General features: G+C 46.8%; 3 non-coding genes across 3 annotated transcripts; all 3 read right to left on the reverse strand.

Annotated features, from left to right (window-relative positions):
* Positions 1 to 3,590: 3,590 nt before the first annotated feature.
* Positions 3,591 to 3,661, reverse strand: trnap-ugg (transfer RNA proline (anticodon UGG)). Its single transcript has one exon. It is a non-coding gene; the product is annotated as a tRNA-Pro (tRNA).
* Positions 3,662 to 6,544: 2,883 nt separating this feature from the next.
* trnap-ugg (transfer RNA proline (anticodon UGG)) lies at positions 6,545 to 6,616 on the reverse strand. Its single transcript has one exon. It is a non-coding gene; the product is annotated as a tRNA-Pro (tRNA).
* An 8,067-nt stretch (positions 6,617 to 14,683) lies between these two features.
* On the reverse strand, positions 14,684 to 14,755 carry trnap-agg (transfer RNA proline (anticodon AGG)). Its single transcript has one exon. It is a non-coding gene; the product is annotated as a tRNA-Pro (tRNA).
* Positions 14,756 to 16,745: the final 1,990 nt, after the last annotated feature.

Genomic DNA, 16,745 nt, shown 5'->3' on the forward strand with positions numbered 1-16,745 from the left:
CCTCACAAACCAACTGCACGTGGTACATAGTGGGCTCGTCCGGTATTTGAGCCCAGGACCTCTCAGCACCTTAAGCGAGAATCATACCCCTAGACCAACGAGCCAACTTTATTGACCTATGGGCTGCAAAGTACCTGCCAATGAAAATCCAGAATATATCTCTACTTGAGAGTATAAAAATTTGTCATCAGCTGAAAGTTGAGCACTGAAAATATGCGGCCAGAGTGTTCTAAATAAGCATACTCTGAACACGCAACGTGCTCATACTCTTGGAGTTATTTGCACTAATTAGGTGGCAACATTTGCAATTGATTTCATGTTGTCATAAAAAGTGCAAGAAAAAGGGGTAATCACAGGTTAAAAACAATAGATGAAAGTGGAAATATCAACAGTGGATGTTGTGGTTCGATTTAAGTTGCACTTCCTTGCCTCGTTGGTTTTATAGAGCAGAAAGATCTTGTAGGCAATAATTACATTTTGTAAGCTTCATACACATGAACAGATTGATTTCTCACTTATTCACCATTAAAGGTGCGTACACACTGCCAGCGACTTTATCGCTGCAGGTCGCCATTTGCTGGCGGTGAAGTCGCTAGTGGGTGTTCCCACTACTGGTTGCCTAGTAACGTTTATAAATGACATTCACGGATGTCATTCCATTGCTGTTGACAGCGAATCTCTTTTCTTGCCACTAAAAATAAATATTTTGGAGGGAAAAGACTAAATATAAATGGAATCAGTACATAAAATGCTTTATATCAAAGATGAATGAGAAACAAGGCCTGCTGTTTGCCATAGCGGCTGTTTATCTGCGGCGAAAATTTAAATGCCGGTCTGTCTGGGTCCATAAAATCCCCGTGATCTCAGATACACCTTTACACGCAGTATTTTTCTTAAAAATGTCCTTGTACGTGGGAAGAGAAATATCATAGAGCACTGGAAAATTTCTAACAGCAAGAATTAGCCATTCATCCATCTTTCCGTTACTGCAGGAGCTGAGAGAGAGAGAAAGGATCACGTGAGCTCTCCGTCTTCTCTCCTATTGGCTGTCGCATCCGTTAGTACGCTCCAAAGTTTAACTTTTCTAAACTTTGTCGCGTCGCTGGACATGCCCACATCTAGCGCCAATGGTCGCGACAGCTCGTGTCGCCGGAAGTCGCTGTGCTCGCATTGAAAATGAATGGTATTGAGTCGCTGTCGTGCGCGATGTCGCTGGCAGTGTGTACGCACCTTAATAGTCCCATTGAGATTTGAAGTCGGATTGCTGGATTCAGAGTGCTAGCTACTACACTGTGGAACCTAAAGAGGATGGATCTTCAGTCTAATTCTCACCCACCTTAGTCATTTCAGCAACACTGGCAGTTTCGAAGCACTCTTCATGTTGACATATGCCTGGAGAACACAGAGCGAGAGGCTATGAGAGCATTTTGAGGCCTTTAACTCCCCCTGCAAAAAAACTCCCTTAAAGTCCCCTCTGTAGGTGATACCGGGAAAGAAACAATAGGTTACTATCATAAGCCCGGTTCTCTGAAACATCGAGTGGAGAGATCCACCTATGGGAAGGGCATCCGCACCTGACCTCTGCAGAAGCATCCAATTGCACCAAGTCTGGCCTGACAGACAGAAGCGCGTGTCCAGTGCTCGGTAAGGGACCCGCCCCTTACCAAGTGCATAAAACACGCGTACGCGCTATCTTACCTCAGTGAGCATATTCGCTTCTCGTGCAGCAAGCGGGGCAAGCTTAGTGGATCTCTCCACTCGATGTTTCAGAGAACCGGGGTTACGACAGTAACCTATTGTTCTCTTTCATCATCTCGTGTTCGAGATCCACCTATGGGAGATATGGACAGCTCCCCGATTGCCCAATACACTACAATGAGGCCCGTCGACAGGGGGGTACCAGGCAAGCTGTAACTAATAAGCACCTTAGCATTGATTTCCTGAAAATCTAGTAATAAAAAATGTGAGGTGCAGTACGCTAGAAAAAGACAACCTAAATCCAAGAAGTCGCCTGCTGCACACCTTCCTCACAAACCAACTGCACATGGTATTCAGTGGGCTCGTACAGGATTTGAACCCGGGACCTCTCGCACCCAAAGCTAGAATCATACCCCTAGACCAACGAGCCACCTTTTCTGACCTATGGGCTGCAAAGTACCTGCCAATGAAAATCCAGAATATATCTCTACTTGACAGTATAAAAATTTGTCATCAGCTGAAAGTTGAGCACTGAAAATATGCGGCCAGAGTGTTCTAAATGCGCATACTCTGAACACGCAACGTGCTCATACTCTCGGAGTTATTTGCACTAATTAGGTGGCAACACTTGCAATTGATTTTTTGTTGTCATAAAAAGTGCAAGAAAAAGGGGTAATCACAGGTTAAAAACAATAGATGAAAGTGGAAATATCAACAGTGGATGTTGTGGTTCGATTTAAGTTGCACTTCCTTGCCTCGTTGGTTTTATAGAGCAGAAAGATCTTGTAGGCAATAATAACATTTTGTAAGCTTCATACACATGAACAGATTGATTTCTCACTTATTTAATATTAAAGGTGCGTACACACTGCCAGCGACTTTATCGCTGCAGGTCAGCCAGTTGCTGGCGGTGAAGTCAGCTAGTGGGTGTTCCCACTACTGGTTGCCTAGTAACGTTTATAAATGACATTCACGGATGTCATTCCATTGCTGTTGACAGCGAATTTCTTTTCTTGCCACTAAAAATAAATATTTTGGAGGAAAAGACTAAATATAAATGGAATCAGTACATAAAATGCTTTATATCAAAGATGAATGAGAAACAAAGGCGCTGTTTGCCATAGCGGCTGTTTATCTGCGGCGAAAATTCAAATGCCGGTCTGTCTGGATCCATAAAATCCCCGTGATCTCAGATACACCTTTCCACGCAGTATTTTTCTTAAAAATGTCCTTGTACGTGGGAAGAGAAATATCATAGAGCACTGGAAAATTTCTAACAGCAAGAATTAGCCATTCATCCATCTTTCAGTTACTGCAGGAGCTGAGAGAGAGAGAGAAAGGATCACGTGAGCTCTCCCGTCTTCTCTCCTATTGGCTGTCGCGTCCGTTAGTCGCTCCAAAGTTTAACTTTTCTCAACTTTGTCGCGTCGCTGGACATGCCCACATCTAGTGGCAATGGTCGCGACAGCTCGTGTCGCCGGAAGTCGCTGTGCTCGCATTGAAAATGAATGGTATTGAGTCGCTGTCGTGCGCGATGTCGCTGGCAGTGTGTAGCATTGATTTCCTGAAAATCTAGAAGTTTCGAAGCACTCTTCGTGTTGACATATGCCTGGAGAACACAGAGCGAGAGGCTATGAGAGCATTTTGAGGCCTTTAACTCCCCTGCAAAAAACTCCCTTAAAGTCCCCTCTGTAGGTGATACCGGAAAGAAACTGCAATCTAGGTGTGATTAGCACCAGGCAAGCTGTAACTAATAAGCACCTTAGCATTGATTTCCTGAAAATCTAGTAATAAAAAATGTGAGGTGCAGTACGCTAGAAAAAGACAACCTGAATCAAAGAAGTCCCCTGCTGCAGTCCTTCCTCACAAACCAACTGCACATGGTATACAGTGGGCTCATCCGGGATTTGAACCGGGACCTCTCGCACCCAAAGCGAGAATCATACCCCTAGACCAACGAGCCACCTTTTTTGACCTATGGGCTGCAAAGTACCTGCCAATGAAAATCCAGAATATATCTCTACTTGACAGTATAAAAATTTGTCATCAGCTGAAAGTTGAGCACTGAAAATATGCGGCCAGAGTGTTCTAAATGCGCATACTCTGAACACGCATAGCGTGCTCATACTCTTGGAGTTATTTGCACTAATTAGGTGGCAACACTTGCAATTGATTTCTTCTTGTCATAAAAAGTGCAAGAAAAAGGGGTAATCACAGGTTAAAAACAGTAGATGAAAGTGGAAATATCAACAGTGGATGTTGTGGTTCGATTTAAGTTGCACTTCCTTGCCTCATTGGTTTTATAGAGCAGAAAGATCTTGTAGGCAATAATAACATTTTGTAAGCTTCATACACATGAACAGATTGATTTCTCACTTATTCACCATTAATGGTCCCATTGAGATATGAAGTCGGATTGCTGGATTCAGAGTGCTAGCTACTACACCGTGGAACCTAAAGAGGATGGATCTTCAGTCTAATTCTCACCCACCTTAGTCATTTCAGCAACACTGGCAGTTCCCGAAGCACTCTTCATGTTGACATATGCCTGGAGAACACAGAGCAAGAGGCTATGAGAGCATTTTGAGGCCTTTAGCTCCCCCTGCACAAAAACTCCCTTAAAGTCCCCTCTGTAGGTTATAGAGGGAAAGAAACTGCAATCTAGGTGTGATTAGCACCAGGCAAGCTGTAACTAATAAGCACCTTAGCATTGATTTCCTGAAAATCTAGTAATAAAAAAATGTGAGGTGCAGTACGCTAGAAAAAGACTACCTAAATCCAAGAAGTCCCCTGCTGCAGACCTTCCTCACAAACCAACTGCAATTGATTTGTTGTTGTCATTAAAAGTGCAAGAAAAAGGGGTAATCACAGGTTAAAAACAGTAGATGAAAGTGGAAATATCAACAGTGGATGTTGTGGTTCGATTTAAGTTGCACTTCCTTGCCTCGTTGGTTTTATAGAGCAGAAAGATCTTGTAGGCAATAATTACATTTTGTAAGCTTCATACACATGAACAGATTGATTTCTCACTTATTCACCATTAATGGTCCCATTGAGATATGAAGTCGGATTGCTGGATTCAGAGTGCTAGCTACTACACCGTGGAACCTAAAGAGGATGGATCTTCAGTCTAATTCTCACCCACCTTAGTCATTTCAGCAACACTGGCAGTTCCCGAAGCACTCTTCATGTTGACATATGCCTGGAGAACACAGAGCGAGAGGCTATGAGAGCATTTTGAGGCCTTTAACTCCCCCTGCAAAAATCTCCCTTAAAGTCCCCTCTGTAGGTGATACCGGGAAAGAAACTGCAATCTAGGTGTGATTAGCACCAGGCAAGCTGTAACTAATAAGCACCTTAGCATTGATTTCCTGAAAATCTAGTAATAAAAAATGTGAGGTGCAGTACGCTAGAAAAAGACAACCTAAATCCAAGAAGTCCCCTGCTGCAGACCTTCCTCACAAACCAACTGCAATTGATTTGTTGTTGTCATAAAAAGTGCAAGAAAAAGGGGTAATCACAGGTTAAAAACAGTAGATGAAAGTGGAAATATCAACAGTGGATGTTGTGGTTCGATTTAAGTTGCACTTCCTTGCCTCGTTGGTTTTATAGAGCAGAAAGATCTTGTAGGCAATAATAACATTTTGTAAGCTTCATACACATGAACAGATTGATTTCTCACTTACTCACCATTAAAGGTGCGTACACACTGCCAGCGACTTTATCGCTGCAGGTCGCCAGTTGCTGGCGGTGAAGTCGCTAGTGGGTGTTCCCACTACTGGTTGCCTAGTAACGTTTATAAATGACATTCACGGATGTCATTCCATTGCTGTTGACAGCGAATCTCTTTTCTTGCCACTAAAAATAAATATTTTGGAGGGAAAAGACTAAATATAAATGGAATCAGTACATAAAATGCTTTATATCAAAGATGAATGAGAAACAAGGCGCGCTGTTTGCCATAGCGGCTATTTATCTGCGGCGAAAATTCAAATGCCGGTCTGTCTGGGTCCATAAAATCCCCGTGATCTCAGATACACCTTTCCACGCAGTATTTTTCTTAAAAATGTCCTTGTATGTGGGAAGAGAAATATCATAGAGCACTGGAAAATTTCTAACAGCAATAATTAGCCATTCATCCATCTTTCCGTTACTGCAGGAGCTGAGAGAGAGAGAAAGGATCACGTGAGCTCTCCCGTCTTCTCTCCTATTGGCTGTCGCGTCCGTTAGTCGCTCCAAAGTTTAACTTTTCTCAACTTTGTCGCGTCGCTGGACATGCCCACATCTAGCGCCAATGGTCGCGACAGCTCGTGTCGCCGGAAGTCGCTGTGCTCGCATTGAAAATGAATGGTATTGAGTCGCTGTCGTGCGCAATGTCGCTGGCAGTGTGTACGCACCTTAATAGTCCCATTGAGATTTGAAGTCGGATTGCTGGATTCAGAGTGCTAGCTACTACACCGTGGCACCTAAAGAGGATGGATCTTCAGTCTAATTCTCACCCACCTTAGTCATTTCAGCAACACTGGCAGTTTCCGAAGCACTCTTCATGTTGACATATGCCTGGAGAACACAGAGCGAGAGGCTATGAGAGCATTTTGAGGCCTTTAACTCCCCCTGCAAAAAAACTCCCTTAAAGTCCCCTCTGTAGGTGATACCGGGAAAGAAACTGCAATCTAGGTGTGATTAGCAGCAGGCAAGCTGTAACTAATAAGCACCTTAGCATTGATTTCCTGAAAATCTAGAAATAAAAAATGTGAGGTGCAGTACGCTAGAAAAAGACAACCTGAATCCAAGAAGTCCCCTGCTGCAGACCTTCCTCACAAACCAACCGCACATGGTATACAGTGGGCTTGTCCGGGATTTGAACCCGGGACCTCTCGCACCCAAAGCGAGAATCATACCCCTAGACCAACGAGCCACCTTTTTTGACCTATGGGCTGCAAAGTACCTGCCAATGAAAATCCAGAATATATCTCTACTTGACAGTATAAAAATTTGTCATCAGCTGAAAGTTGAGCACTGAAAATATGCGGCCAGAGTGTTCTAAATGCGCATACTCTGAACACGCAACATGCTCATACTCTTGGAGTTATTTGCACTAATTAGGTGGCAACACTAGCAATTGATTTCTTGTTGTCATAAAAAGTGCAAGAAAAAGGGGTAATCACAGGTTAAAAACAGTAGATGAAAGTGGAAATATCAACAGTGGATGTTGTGGTTCGATTTAAGTTGCACTTCCTTGCCTCGTTGGTTTTATAGAGCAGAAAGATCTTGTAGGCAATAATTACATTTTGTAAGCTTCATACACATGAACAGATTGATTTCTCACTTATTCACCATTAATGGTCCCATTGAGATTTGAAGTCGGATTGCTGGATTCAGAGTGCTAGCTACTACACCGTGGAACCTAAAGAGAATGGATCTTCAGTCTAATTCTCACCCACCTTAGTCATTTCAGCAACACTGGCAGTTTTCGAAGAAATCTTCATGTTGACATATGCCTGGAGAACACAGAGCGAGAGGCTATGAGAGCATTTTGAGGCCTTTAACTCCCCCTGCAAAAAAACTCCCATAAGATACCGGGAAAGAAACTGCAATCTAGTTGTGATTAGCACCAGGCAAGCTGTAACTAATAAGCACCATAGCATTGATTTCCTGAAAATCTAGTGATAAAAAATGTGAGGTGCAGTACGCTAGAAAAAGACAACCTAAATCCAAGAAGTCCCCTGCTTCAGACCTTCCTCACAAACCAACTGCAATTGATTTGTTGTTGTCATAAAAAGTGCAAGAAAAAGGGGTAATCACAGTGGATGTTGTGGTTCGATTTAAGTTGCACTTCCTTGCCTCGTTGGTTTTATAGAGCAGAAAGATCTTGTAGGCAATAATTACATTTTGTAAGCTTCATACACATGAACAGATTGATTTCTCACTTATTCACCATTAATGGTCCCATTGAGATTTGAAGTCGGATTGCTGGATTCAGAGTGCTAGCTACTACACCCTGGAACCTAAAGAGGATGGATCTTCAGTCTAATTCTCACCCACCTTAGTCATTTCAGCAACACTGGCAGTTTCCGAAGTACTCTTCATGTTGACATATGCCTGGAGAACACAGAGCGAGAGGCTATGAGAGCATTTTGAGGCCTTTAGCTCCCCTGCAAAAAAACTCCCTTAAAGTCCCTCTGTAGGTGATACAGGGAAAGAAACTGCAATCTAGGTGTGATTAGCACAAGGCAAGCTGTAACTAATAAGCACCTTAGCATTGATTTCCTGAAAATCTAGTAATAAAAAATGTTAGGTGCAGTACGCTAGAAAAAGACTACCTAAATCCAAGAAGTCCCCTGCTGCAGACCTTCCTCACAAACCAACTGCAATTGATTTGTTGTTGTCATTAAAAGTGCAAGAAAAAGGGGTAATCACAGGTTAAAAACAGTAGATGAAAGTGGAAATATCAACAGTGGATGTTGTGGTTCGATTTAAGTTGCACTTCCTTGCCTCGTTGGTTTTATAGAGCAGAAAGATCTTGTAGGCAATAATAACATTTTGTAAGCTTCATACACATGAACAGATTCATTTCTCACTTATTCACCATTAATGGTCCCATTGAGATTTGAAGTCGGATTGCTGGATTCAGAGTGCTAGCTACTACACCGTGGAACCTAAAGAGGATGGATCTTCAGTCTAATTCTCACCCACCTTAGTCATTTCAGCAACACTGGCAGTTTCGAAGCACTCTTCATGTTGACATATGCCTGGAGAACACAGAGCGAGAGGCTATGAGAGCATTTTGAGGCCTTTAACTCCCCTGCAAAAAAACTCCCTTAAAGTCCCTCTGTAGGTGATACCGGAAAGAAACAATAGGTTACTATCGTAACCCGGTTCTCTGAAACATCGAGTGGAGAGATCCACCTATGGGAAGGGCATCCGCACCTGACCTCTGCAGAAGCATCCAATTGCACCAAGTCTGGCCTGACAGACAGAAGCGCGTGTCCAGTGCTCGGTAAGGGACCCGCCCCTTACCAAGTGCATAAAACACGCGTACGCGCTATCTTACCTCAGTGAGCATATTCGCTTCTCGTGCAGCAAGCGGGGCAAGCTTGGTGGATCTCTCCACTCGATGTTTCAGAGAACCGGGGTTACGACAGTAACCTATTGTTCTCTTTCATCATCTCGTGTTCGAGATCCACCTATGGGAGATATGGACAGCTCCCCGATTGCCCAATACACTACAATGAGGCCCTGAAAGCCAGAGGACGGTCACCTCAAAAGGCGGTGCATGACACGTCACACGGAAACCACCCCACAAAGTGAGGAAGCCACTTTAGCAACAAAGAATAGCATATGGTAACATGCATTCGGTGAATAAACCTGACCGCACTATCATGGTGAATATATGGTGCCAGGTGCAGAGTAGAAACATGCTTAGTGACTTTAAAGTGCTGGACTAGGCAGCCCAGACTTAAAGAGGGGTGGAGGGCCTAAGAGCACAAAGCTACAAAGAGCCGACACCCAGGACAGAATGAGCTACCGGGGTTCTGGTAACATCTAGCCGGTAGTATCTGGCAAACGTATGGGGAGAGGCCCAGCTTGCAGCGCACATATGTCCTGCAAAGAGACTCCCTTAAACAGAGCCCAAGAGGCAGCCATACCTCTAGTGGAGTGAGCTCTGATGCCCTCTGGGGCTGCACTCCCCTTGATTCATATGCCAAAGATATAGCTTCCACAAGCCAATGAGAAAGGCATTGCTTGGAAATGGGTTTCCCTGAGTGCGGGGGGCCCCAAGAGATGAAAAGCTGGTCGCTTTTTCTAAACGAGCTGGTCCTGTCTAAGTACACCCGCAGGGCACATACAGGACACAAAGCGTTCAACCTCTGATCCTCTGTGGAGGAGAAAGGAGCTGGGTGCAACGCGGAAAGCTCAATCACCTCACACGTGAATGCCGGGAAGCATTTTGGCATAAAGGCCGGGTTGGGCCTGAGAAAAACCTTATCTCCACTGAGAGAGAATTTAGTGCACGAGGGATGAACAGAGAATGCATGCATATCACTGACCCGCTTGGCAGACGCCAAGGCCAAGAGCAAAGCTGTCTTGAAAGACAAATTCTTAAGGGAAATACTCCCCAGGGGCTCAAACGGCTGTTGAGACATTGTGTCCAGCACCATGGAGAGGTCCCATTCAGGAACGACTCTCCTGGGGACTGGAAGAGAGCGGCGTCGCCCTTCATAAACCTACTGAATAAGGGGTGTTGCCCCACCGTAGCGCTGTCGAACCCCACATGACATGCAGCGATAGCCGCTAAATAGACCTTAATAGTGGAAAAGGATCTTCCCTTGTCCATAAGGTCCTGCAAAAAGCATAAGATGTCGGTGATTGAGCACTGATATGACGTTACCCGTCGCCCTTCACACCACTCTTCGAACACCCGCCACTTACAGTCGTAAAGAGACCGTGTTGAAGAGGCTCTGGCACACTGAATGGTGGCCACAACACGTGGGGAGCCCCAATGTGTTTAAGTTGGCCCTCTCACGGGCCAGGCCCAGAGGGCCACCCTGTCCGAGTGCGGGTGATAAATTTCCCGTTCAGCTTGAGACAAAAGGTCTGTGCGAAGTGGGAGGGGCCATGGCTGGGCATACAGCAGAGGGATAATCTCAGAGAGCCACGGCGCCTTGGGCCACCTGGGAGCTATCAAAATCATGGTCAAGCTCTGTTCCCTCACCCTGGCCAGAGACGGCGTATGAGGCAAAGGGGAGGAAATGCATAGAGCAGCACGTTGGGCCACGGGTGGGCCAGTGCGCCCACGCCGAGGGGCGTCCTCGTCCCGTGAGCGAGAAGAACATAGGACAATGGGCGTTTCAGCGAGGCTGAAGAGATCTACGGTTGGCTGGCCGAACCTCCTCCACAGTAGACAAACTATCTGAGGATGGAGGCGCCAGTCTCCGTGAGAGCCGGATTTCCCTTGACAAGAGGTCTGCGCCCCTGTTCAGTATGCCCGGGACATGGGCCGCCCGTAACGACAGGAAATGCCGCCTGCTCCATACTAACAGCCTGTGAGCAGAGCATGCAGCTTGGAGGAGCGCATCCCCGGCAGTTGATATATGCTACAGCTGTCGTGTTGTCGCAGCGCACCAGCACATGATGCCCCTGCAAGCGGGGCAGAAAGTGATTCAGAGCCTTCCACACAGTGAGGAGCTCTAAATAATTTATATGGGCTGAGTGAAGTGTGCTTGGCCACACACCATTCACTGTTCTGCCCTCTTGCGTGGCTCCCCATCCTGTTAAGGACGCGTCTGTCGTCACTACTTTCCGCAGCATAATCGCCCGAGAGGGGTCCCATGCGGCGTAGAACTCTGCGTTCCTCCAGTGGCGCAGCGCTGCTGTGCACGAGCGTCACTGTGACAGAGCGGCAGAGATCGCTAAAGGGCTGAGATGAAGAGTTAAAACCCACTTCATGAACGCCCTCATTCTCAGAAGGCCCAAAGGCAGGACATGTATAGCCGCAGCCATAAGACCCTGTAGCCTGAGACATGCGCGATAATGTATTCTCGCCCCTTCTTTGAATTGTGAGAGGCAATTCATTAAGGAGAGAACGCGCTCTTGTGAGAGACGCGCAGCATTGTAACCGAATTCAGCTCCAAACCCAGAAAAGTAACTCTCTGCGCTGGAATGAAATTGCTCTTGCTCACGTTCACTCTGAAGCCGAGGCTGTGATGTGAGCGAGCACACGGGCAGTGTTTTGCATGACGATCTCTCTCGAATCGGCTATAATCAGCCAATCGTCTATGTAAATCAGGATTTTGAGCCCCGCTATTCTCAGCGGGGCTAACCCTGCTTCCGCGACACGTACAAAACACTCTTGGACTGAGTGCTAGGCCAAATGGAAGTACTGTGAATTCGAACATATGCCTTGGAAGGCTAAACGAAGAAACTTCCTGTGTGGCGGGTAAACGCTGATGTGAAAAACGCATCTTTCAGATCGATCGACGTGAACCAATCGCTCTGTTTTATTGCACGAGAGAGACCGTTGTGGGTTAACATTCTGAAATTGTATTTCCTTAAATGTTTGTTCAACACTCTGAGATCCAGAATAGGACGAAGTGAACCGTCCTTTTTTGGAATCAGGAAATAACGGGAGTAAAAACCCTGTTGACATTGATGCGGAGGTACCACTCGCACCGCCCCCTTCTCGAGAAGAGAAGAGATCTCGTCTTTCAGAATGTGCGCGGAGCTCTCTTCTGTGTGAGAAAAGATAACTCCGCTGAAAGCGTGGCGGTTTTCTGGCAAACTGAAGTCTGTAGCTCTTCGTAATGGTGCGAATCACCCATTCTGGGGCAGACACAGACTGCCAGGCTGTCACGTGTGACGTGAGAGAGCCCACACTCACCGGCGAGTTGCCTAGGGCAGGCAATACAACCGGATCGTTCATTTGTGATACAATGGTGCCATCTAGTGGACAACTTAGGGGCGACATGTAGAATTTCAGGGGAACAACAGCACTTGGCAGAGCTTTAGCTCTCAGTGTTTGATATTTTTGTTGTTCTTGTTTTTTTGTTGTTTTTATTTTTGAAACACACACAGGGAATTGAACCTTTATTGAATGTGTGTGAAGTGGTTTGTGCAAACTGTGAAGAGACTGTGGTTGAGCACTTTTCAACAGTGGAGGGGCACACCTGGACAGTGAATTTCCCCCAGTTCTGGAACTGGAAGCTGGGAGGGAATTTTTTATGGACCACACCTGAACTTGTGACACGTCCATAATGAACTGGGGTTGGGCACCCGAACGAGGGAAAAGGGGCCCTCGAGCTGAGAACTTCCTCCTTTTGGGTAAAGGGGGAAAAACTCAAGCTTGTGTCCACTGGGCTGGTCGCCTGAAAACCTGGACCGAGAAGCCCCTGGAGCTGAGCATCAGGTAGGCCTCTTCCTCTTCCCGTCCGGCGGGGTAGAGTGGGTGGGCTTTTTCAGCTGCAGCCGCCCTGAAGGATGTCTTACCCCAGGGCTTAGGAGGATGGTTGGGCTGCTGGCTAGGCTGCTGGCTGGGTGGCCTGCTGCGAGCCTTAGGCCTGGCTGTATTACGGTACGGCCGTCCTGTGGCTGGGGCCTGAGGGGGCCGTCATGGGGGCTGGTGTGGAGTGGCCTTTCTAGGCAGGCACGGTTTAAGCGCCTCATCCTCCTTCTTCTTATCATCGCACCGCTGTTGCATAAGTGCAACAGCAGGGCCAAAAGAGCCTGGCCTGGTTCCACTGGGGCTCCTGCTATGCGTCTTTTCTCGCTGTCGGGCAGACCAGAGAGTTGAGCCAGAGGGCCCGTTCCCCACAACACATAGGGCCATGGAGCGTCCGCCCGGCTTGGACGGCCTGGCGGGCGCTACGAAGCGACCAGGTCGTTCACGGTAACGATCTCCTTCCACAGCGTCGGCGATGGCACGCCTTTCTCCAAATGAGTGCTCATGTCCTCCAACAGCTCGGCCTGGTAGGCCGAGAGGAGGGAGGAAACATTTAGAGCCCTTACCGTGAGAGCCGAGGCCTTGTACTGAGGCCTGGAAGACAGATGCTGAGAAGCGGTCCATCTTATTAGGGAGAACTGGCTTAGGAGGGGCCAGTAATCCTTCCTGCGAGGGGTTAAGGTGTCTGGCGATCGAGGGCTCGATGGTGGGAGGGTCGCCCATGCCACACGCTGCCATATCCTTAACCTCCAGACCCGCTAAGCCGTGCTTAAGATCTAGCGGGTCCTTCCAATAGAGTCGCATGTGCTTAGCGCACGCAGGGAGTACAGGCATGAGCTGCTTCCTAGGACCGGAAGGGGGACCTAGGAGTTCGCCGTCATACACATCCCTCTCTTGGTCGGCGGCGTTCTGGAGGGCCGGCCATTCCATGCCGAGACGGCGGCCGCTCGCTCACACACCTCGAGAAGGACCACGTGCGGCAGTGTAGCCGAGCCGCTAACCAGGGGAACTTGGGCGGACGGGGTGGTTAACTCGTCGTCCGAGTCCTCAAGTATAGCGGGGTCCTCGTCCTCGCCTGAGCCGGGCGGCTCGTCGTCGAACGAGGAAATACCGGGAAGGATTTCCTCGAGTAGGCCCTCGTTAGACTGGTCAGCCCAACTGAGAGCAGGCATGCTCTGGGAAGTCCCCAGAGCTGTAACGCTTCACCTACTCCAGCGTCCGAATCGTAATGTTCGGTCCGTGCCTTGAGAGGATGCAACCTTGAGTCTTCGTCGAAGAAGCTTCCTAGGCAGGGCGAAGCAATGGGTGCAGTTCTCAGGAAGTGAAAGCGCTTCCTGCGCGTGTCTTAGTCCCATGCACACCACGCAGAAGGGATGGGCATCCCTCGCGGCAATGAGTGAACCGCAGGCGGCAGGGCATGCACGCGACTGCACGTCCGGTGGGTTACCGGAGAGCTTGTGATCCATTGGAGAGGTGAAAGTTGATAAACAGGCGGGCAGCCTGAGCAAATCCAGGTAGCGAGCGTGGGTGGCTTGCAACCCGAATTAATCGCAACTAAGCGCAACCGTCTGACAATCACGCCTGGCGGAGGCTGATCAAATGGATATTTCCTCCTGTTGACTGTGGTGAAGTCAGCGAAAAACGTAGAGCTGCGAAGCAAAGAGGTCGCGAAGTGAATAACAACTGAGGTAAGATAGCGCGTCACGAGTGTTTTATACACTTGGTAAGGGGCGGGTCCCTTACCGAGCATTGGACACGCGCTTCTGTCTGTCAGGCCAGACTTGGTGCAATTGGATGCTTCTGCAGAGGTCAGGTGCAGATGCCCTTCCCATAGGTGGATCTCGAACACGAGATGATGAAAGAGAACTGCAATCTAGGTGTGATTAGCACCAGGCAAGCTGTAACTAATAAGCACCTTAGCATTGATTTCCTGAAAATCTAGTAATAAAAAATGTGAGGTGCAGTACGCTAGAAAAAGACAACCTAAATCCAAGAAGTCCCCTGCTGCAGACCTTCCTCACAAACCAACTGCACATGGTATACAGTGGGCTCATCCGGGATTTGAACCCGGGACCTCTCGCACCCTAAGCGAGAATCATACCCCTAGACCAACGAGCCACCTATTTTGGACCTATGGGCTGCAAAGTACCTGCCAATGAATATCCAGAATATATCTCTTCTTGAGAGAATAAAAATTTGTCATCAGCTGAAAGTTGAGCACTGAAAATATGCGGCCAGAGTGTTCTAAATGCGCATACTCTGAACACGCAACGTGCTCATACTCTTGGAGTTATTTGCACTAATTAGGTGGCAGGTCCGGGTATCGTTCGTTCATTTGTTTTTGCTTTCATATATAAAAACGAAAAAACGAGAAAACAACTCCTTTTTTCGTCCGTTCTTGCACGGAAATCAGAAAAAAGACTTGATATTCCGATTTTCCCCTGTGGGTGGGGCTAAATCTGATTGGCAGGATATGCATTCATTGTTTTTCAAATTAAGAGTTTTCCAAACACTGTATTTGTTAGCCTGTAAAATTAATAGTCTATATGCATGCTATTTGTCACCCAATTATTTGGCTTCACTGACTTAAAAAATCTATTGAAATAGCCTAAATGTAAACATGTTCACGCATTGAAGTTGTCACGGTGGTTATCAGACAAAAGGCTGAATGGAGAGAAGGCGTTCTTATAGTTTATATTGCATTCCATCGCAATATAGGTTACTTTTGCCGTCCCTATACTCCTGCTCACTACAGTTTTGAGGATGCCTTTCAAGACAGTCATTGGCAAACACCTACAGTAGTCAACCAAAATGCCTATTATCGCCGCAGAAAAAATAAACCAGTCGCATTTCAAGTCATTCACGAAATGATCGCCAGGTGGCGCAAATGGATATTGTGCAAAACAGCAGCAATTGCCGCATTTTGAAATGTACAGGTGAAACTCGAAAAATTAGAATATCGTGCAAAAGTTCATTAATTTCAGTAATTCAACTTAAAAGGTGAAACTAATATATTATGTAGACTCATTACAAGCAAAGTAAGACATTTCAAGCCTTTATTTGATATCATTTTGATGATTATGGCTTACAGCTTATGAAAACCCCAAATTCAGAATCTCAGAAAATTAGAATATTACATGAAATCAATAAAAAAAGGATTTTAAATACAGAAATGTCGGCCCTCTGAAAAGTATAATCATGCATATGTACTCAGTACTTGGTTTGGGCCCCTTTTGCATTAATTACTGCCTCAATGCGGCGTGGCATGGATGCTATCAGCCTGTGGCACTGCTGAGGTGTTATGGAAGACCAAGATGCTTCAATAGCGGCCTTCAGCTCTTCTGCATTGTTTGGTCTCATGACTCTCATCTTTCTCTTGGCAATGCCCCATAGATTCTCTATGGGGTTCAGGTCAGGCGAGTTTGCTGGCCAATCAAGCACAGTAATACCATGGTCATTGAACCAGGTTTTGGTACTTTTGGCAGTGTGGGCAGGTGCCAAGTCCTGCTGGAAAATGAAGTCAGCATCTCCATAAAGCTTGTCTGCTGAAGGAAGCATGAAGTGCCCTAAAATGTCCCGGTAGACGGCTGCGTTGACTCTGGACTTAATAAAGCACAGTGGACCAACACCAGCCGATGACATGGCTCCCCAAACCAACACAGACTGTGGAAACTTCACACTGGACTTCAAGCATCTTGGATTGTGTGCCTCTCCATTCTTCCTCCAGACTCTGGGACCTTGGTTTCCAAATGAGATGCAAAATTTGCTCTCATCAGAAAAGAGGACTTTGGACCACTGAGCAACAGACCAGTTCTTTTTTTCTTTAGCCCAGGTAAGACGTTTGACATTTGAAGCCCATGTCCAGGACCCGTCTGTGTGTGGTGGCTCTTGATGCAGTAACTCCAGCCTCAGTCCACTCCTTGTGAAGCTCCCCACACATCTGAATGGCCTTTTCCTGACAATCCTCTCCAGGCTACGGTCATCCCTGCTGCTTGTGCACCTTTTTCTTCCACACTTTTCCCTTCCACTTAACTTTCTATTAATGTGCTTTGATACAGCACTTTGAGAACATCCAACTTCTTTTGCAATTACCTTTTGAGGCTTTCCC

The sequence above is a fragment of the Xyrauchen texanus genome, unplaced genomic scaffold (assembly GCF_025860055.1).
Source record: "Xyrauchen texanus isolate HMW12.3.18 unplaced genomic scaffold, RBS_HiC_50CHRs HiC_scaffold_304, whole genome shotgun sequence".
NCBI classification, from domain to species: domain Eukaryota; kingdom Metazoa; phylum Chordata; class Actinopteri; order Cypriniformes; family Catostomidae; genus Xyrauchen; species Xyrauchen texanus.